General features: G+C 37.1%; 1 long non-coding RNA gene across 2 annotated transcripts; it reads right to left on the reverse strand.

The window, feature by feature from the left end:
- Positions 1-2785: 2785 nt before the first annotated feature.
- LOC125532117 lies at positions 2786-5803 on the reverse strand. 2 transcript variants are annotated; one of them, XR_007293744.1, is made up of 8 exons: positions 5658-5803; positions 5448-5536; positions 5089-5184; positions 4928-4995; positions 4760-4843; positions 3867-3925; positions 3187-3293; positions 2786-3056 (listed from the first exon to the last, which is right to left on the reverse strand). It is a non-coding gene; the product is annotated as an uncharacterized LOC125532117 (long non-coding RNA). The 2 variants fall into 2 exon arrangements; XR_007293743.1 differs by having other exon boundaries at positions 4760-4995.
- Positions 5804-6311: the final 508 nt, after the last annotated feature.

Genomic DNA, 6311 nt, shown 5'->3' on the forward strand with positions numbered 1-6311 from the left:
TGAACAGTTATGTAATGTCGGGTGGAAACTAAAGGTGGTGCCAAAAATCAGAGTGTTTCTAGTGGAGAGTGACTAAAGGAATTCTACCAAATGCTCATTGCATAGATGACATATTCATGATAGATGTCAATGCAAGCTTTGGTTGGCAATGGACGAGCATCTGATGCATACATGCACTGATTTATTGTTCACACGCCAAACACTTTTGGGATGAAGCTCAGAAGTGGTTTGCCTACCACGACTTCACTCGCTTACTTGGTCACGCGGCATTGTCAGCGCCCCAATGTTCTCGGATGGTGATAGAGCAGAGATAGTGTTGATCATGTGGTCTATTTGGCATTCCCGAAATAGATGGACCCATGAGGGTGAACATGTTGATTCGGCAAATTCATTACGAACTATCTGAGAAAATTTGGCAATCCTGGAGCTACCACAGGAACATGCACTCACTAGTATAAAAATGGGTAGCCACAACTTTAGTTGGTGGAACACCATTTTCAACCAACGCCACCACTATTCTTTTCAAATAGTGGTGGCATTTTGCACGTCACCACAAATTGGCCCATTTAGTTAGTGTTGGTGTTGCCTTTTTCTAACACACCACAAATTGGCCTATTTGTATTGACCGGGCACAATCTAATGCTTGCGCTGTATTTCTATCAACGTCGTAGGTAATTAATTTAGTGTTGGCATGGTAATTCTTGGTACGCCATAAATAATTTTGAATCTTTTATAATCTAGAGTATTTTTATTGTCTTTTGAGTGTTTTTTACTTTAAGTTTGTTTATTGTTTTTAAGTATTTATATAATTTTGACTCTTTTATGTTTTTGAGTCATTTTTTTAACTTTTATAATTTTGAGTCTTTCCATTATTTTGAGTTTATTTATTTTTTTTAGTTTATTTATTTTGCCTCTTTTTTATTGTTAAGCATTCTATTATTCTGAATCTTTTATACTTTTGAGTCTTTTTATAATTTTGAGTCATTTATTATTTCAAGTATGTTTATTGTTTTAAGTCTTTCTATTATTTCAAATCTTCTATAATTTTGAGTATGTTATTTTTTAGTATTCTATTTTTAAAAAAAATCTTTTAAATTTTTGAGACTTTTATTTTTAGAATATTTTAATTCTTAGTTTTTTATTGTTTTTATATCCTTTCTATCAAAGGATGCATTCCAAAGCTTGCCACCGCATTGTGTGACTTCTGCTCACTTCATTCACTACTATTCATTGAAAATATTTGAATAGCATGAAAGTTCTAAACACAGGAGCTAACTGCAGTCCCCTCCACATTTTCTTATCCGGGCTTGGGACCGGCAAAGGCAGTGTTAAACTACAAAACTACTAAACACAAAAAAATTAGCAAACACCACAACCAATTATTTAGCTAAGCAACAAGCCACAAAATCAACCAAGGGCAGTATTGGCACGACACACAATTGGCAATAAATATTCACACAATGTTCTTCATAAGATCATAACACAGACATAGTTAAAATCACATGGAAACACCGTTGAAATCATGCTTGCTTCACTAGCAGAATCACAGCTCAAAATCACGGTTCAAATCATGTGTGTACACACGAGCAGAGACACCGCTCACAACTCACAAGAGCACAACCAAAGGTTCAAATTACACAGAAACAAAGAGCATCATACGTAATGGGGATTAAAAATTGAACACACGGAAGAAGTACTAAAGACCCAATGAGGGGCCGCGGCATCGAAGACAAAGTAGTCATACGGCGTCTAATCCATACGGAACACACAACATGGACAACCTGCTGAAATGAAAATAAAGGTGGATCAAAGAAACTAACCACACAACATGGACAGCCTGTTGCATCTAGGAAGTGAAGAAGCTCCATTCCTGAATACAAGTAAAACTGCATATTCTAAACTACCTGATTGTTCAAAATTAACTAGCTAGTCCTGTTAAAGTAACTAGATAATTGCGGCCACGGGGCGCATACTCATACAATGAGCTCCTGCAGCCGCATGTCTGGTACAATCTATCACATCACTCATCTCAAATATACCACTGGCTTCAGTGATGTTATAGTACAAAATGACACTGAAATAGATATACATTGGTACTGAGGTACACATAACTTCCGCAAGAGTTCCAACACACAAAAACCAGTAGTAAAATCACCATTGGAATGAATAAAATGTACTGCTGCAAACAAAGACATTTATCTCTGAACTATATATGCTAACCATATCTTACAACAGATAATCAATTCAGAAACACAGCAAATGCTAGTTAACATCCAAAAGAGGAAAATAGAGGGGAAAATGGGTCACATCTTTAAAAAGGTGCACAACAAAACCATTTATCATGCACAGAAACTAAACACTACATCAGCTAGATTTCAAGTCTTGCATGCACAAAACTAATTAACAAGCTAACCATCTAAGTAAACTAGAATGCCATCAGCCACAAAATTTAGAAGGTGAATATATATATATATATATATATATATATATAATACAAAGGAGGTAAATGCAGCTCCCTCCACATTTTCACATCCGGGCTTGGGACCGGCAAAGGCAGTGTTAAACCACACCAATCATCATTCAAGCATACAGGCCACACCATCAAGCAAATGCAACATTCACACAGAGTCACACACGCAGAGAGTCAAGCACACAGAGTCACACACACAGTCTAGCCACACACAGTCACACACACAGTCAAGCCACACACAGTCACACACACAGTCAAGCCACACACACACAGAGTCAAGCACACACAGAGTCACACACAATCAAGCCACACACAGTCACACACACACAGTCAAGCCACACACACACACAGTCAAGCCACACACACACACAGAGAGTCAAGCCACACACACAGAGTCAAGCCACACACAGCCACACACACACAGAATGGAGCACTTGCACACAAGAAACATACATAAATAGGGGCACAAACAGAAAGCTAATACATGCAAGACCGAAGTAAACTCAAAAGGCTATAAAGAATTTCCAGAACTTGAATGAGTAAACTGATTTCTCTAGAGGGGCGAGAGTGATCCAGATCTTCGTTCCTGAAAATAGAAAGTTAGTTAGAGGTTGATTAAGTGATTATCTTCATCAATACCCACAAGTTTGTAGGCACAGTATTCTTGTTCTACTTACTAGAGAAAGCAAGGCATGTAACATGAGAAACATTCTTACAGAAATTCTGGCTAAGGTAAGCCATGCGACTTGATCACATCGGATGCTTTGTCGTGGTCAAGAGAAACCTTCAACACTAATTCATTTCTAGTGCTAGTAGATTCAGCCTGCAGGGCAGAGAAACAATGTCAGTACAAATCACCAGGCAAACCAAGCTTCTTACTTTTTGGGTACAAATCAAGGAATTCTAGCTATCAAATAATTCAAGGCGGATGCAAGATGAAACCTCCAAACATCAGCCTCACGGGTGCACACCAGCTTATATGCTCAAGTATTGCGTTTATATTATATAGAATAAACATACCAGCCTACCACCAGTCAAGTTCAAAATAATGTACTAATTAACCAAGCTTATGATGACTTGCCAACAGTTCGAAAGTGAACTGCAGTCTAGTGTTTATTTCATTTGTAAGTAGAACATGATACAAGCAAAAACCCTAAAAGCAGAATTAATTCACTAGCCTGATGTATGTAAAAGCATCCACTTTTCACATATTGGGAATAATGCAATAATGCCAACTGCCATTATTTCCTTTATGTTCAGAACAAGGACGTTGATATTTATATAGGTAGTTCCTATTTTTCTTATTATACACATACTGGGTCATGTATTCTAAAATTGAAAAGAACCACCAAAGAATGGTTAATGTAGCCAACAGATGAAAGGCAGGTTAACTCACCAGGTGACGTGGATCGCAAGCATGGGAAAGAGGCCTCTAACTATGAGTGATTGTCTTGCCTGCAGGAAGATAATGAAACAAATATAAGTCTTGGTCCAACATAAGCAGTATTGTTTCTTATCAGGCAAAATTCTATAGTACTCCCTCCGTCCTGAACTACTTGTCTTAGATTTGTCAAGATACGGATGTATAAGACACGCGGTAATACATGTTAATTAGTGAGTCTAGTTGAACACCACACTGTTTCTCATCAGGGTAAATTCTATAGTATATTAGCGAGTCAAGTTGAACAACATACTCCCAATCTTTCAGTTTGTTACGCACCTGCGTATTTTCAGATCAACGATTTGGCCAATGAAATATGAGCTATGCTACAAAAGGTACACCATGAAAAACCTATTTCGAATACGAATTTCAATGGTATACTTCAGCATATAATACATATTTCGTTGGTCAAACTGATGATCTAGAAATACAGGCATCCCTTATAAACTGAAACGGAGGTAGTAAGAATTATGCACCAAGTAAAAATAAAGGAGCAATAAATATCATCAATATTTTGCTGAGAGAAAAGAAGGATGTTAAATACTCCCTCTGTCCCAAAATATAAGAGCATTTTTGACACTAGTATCATCAAGGCAAAACCATGAAGGTTAAATGCTAAATGAATTTTCTAGCATTACATGGCAAATACTTGTATATTATTCCTCTATATTGAGTTGCACGATTGTGCAAGGTTCAGTGTTAGATTTGTCATTAACAAAAACTATAGCCTGAACTTATCTTTCAAAGTTTGAAGATCAGCATGCTAGTTCTAAATCATTATTACCTAGATATAGCACACACAGAAGGAGGTACTAAAAAGGTTACAAGGAAACAGGTTGTTCACATACTTCAAATGCGCTTGTGAAGCTCCACTTCAATTGATTTCTTTTTGGACGAGGAACGGCATGGTGGACATCTACTTGGCAATTAGCCTGCAGATACTCGATACGGCATAATATATGAATCAATTTCCATTAAACTACAAGATGAGGTGAAGCGCCTATAAGAAGAAATACTCTTTTTCTCCTGTCGATGAGGTGAAGCAAATGATGACCGAAGCCTTAACTTTGATAGCAGCCCGCACCTAGCAAATAGGTAGTGAACTATTTAAGACAGAAATTGTTCCCCTGTAAACACTAACAAAAGGTTGGAAAATCCAAGGTTCCAAAATACGCACTGCAGAGGAAGCAATAGACTCCAAGTGGGTCATGGGTTCTCCCACGTATTTCATGGTTCGCTTGAAGTACAAATCCTAGTTGAAGACCTTCTCAGCCTGTGAAACAATTCATGAAAATATATCACCAAATATGAAGAGAGAAAAGGCAAGAAGGAGTGAATTTCCATTAGATTACATTAGAGTGCCAAAGATATACTTGTTGAGAACACATTTAGGGGCTGTTCGGAAGAATAGTATTTATTTGTAATATTTTAGTATTGAAGTTTGATTTGAGCTACAAAAGGGAACCTATCAATAAATACCCTCCCAAACAGGCCCGTGTTTATCAAGAGAACATAGACCTCCAAAAGAAAGTTCACCTCAGCACCAATTCTGCATACTATTGAAATAGTCTCAACTGTATACAACCCACGGAGAGTCTCAACACCAAGGAGAATGGCATCACTACCTGAACAAAACAATTGTTATTCATGTTACAGCTTGTGTAATTATAGTTTGTTTGGGTGCAGTAATGACCAGCTGTACAGGATCACCAAAGTATAAGATATCTGCAAGAGGCAAAAACTAACCGTCCAGCATCGCGTTTGCCACATCAGTTGCCTCCAAACAAGTAGGCCTTAGGTTGTCCGTCATACTGTCCACAAAACGAGTGTAACATCCCAAATTTTCAATTTGGAATGTTATACATTAGATCATCATGCATATCATATTTTATTTTGCATTTTGGTTGATCATAGAAATTCTACGCAACTCAATGACCCACGGAGAGAGTTGGGGATTTCGTTATTTTTCATATTTGAGTTCTCTCAAATTTGAGAATAGGATCATTTGATTTTATTTATTTTATCATCAATTATTTCTATTACAAAAATATGAGAGAGGGAATAAAATGACTTTCCCAAAATAAAGAAATACTGAGGATTTAATAAAAATATCAAATAAGATTTTATTTCGGAGTTTTTCGGTGTTTTATTTGAATTTAGGAAAAATGTGCGTTTTTCAAAACTGCATTTAGGGCCCAAATAAATGTTCACCTTGTGCATCTTGATTTTAGAAGCCCGTGAAAATTTATTTCGGAATTTTTGGAGTCCGTTTAGTATTTTTTTTTCTTCCGAGCGGAATAATTAAAAAAAACGAACCGACTTCGGGTCGTACCCGAGCGGGACACTGTCGTGGTTCTAACTCTGACAGTGATGTAGGGGGGTATGTATGGAGAGGCTAGA

The sequence above is a fragment of the Triticum urartu genome, unplaced genomic scaffold (genome assembly GCF_003073215.2).
Source record: "Triticum urartu cultivar G1812 unplaced genomic scaffold, Tu2.1 TuUngrouped_contig_9108, whole genome shotgun sequence".
In the NCBI taxonomy this organism is placed as follows: domain Eukaryota; kingdom Viridiplantae; phylum Streptophyta; class Magnoliopsida; order Poales; family Poaceae; genus Triticum; species Triticum urartu.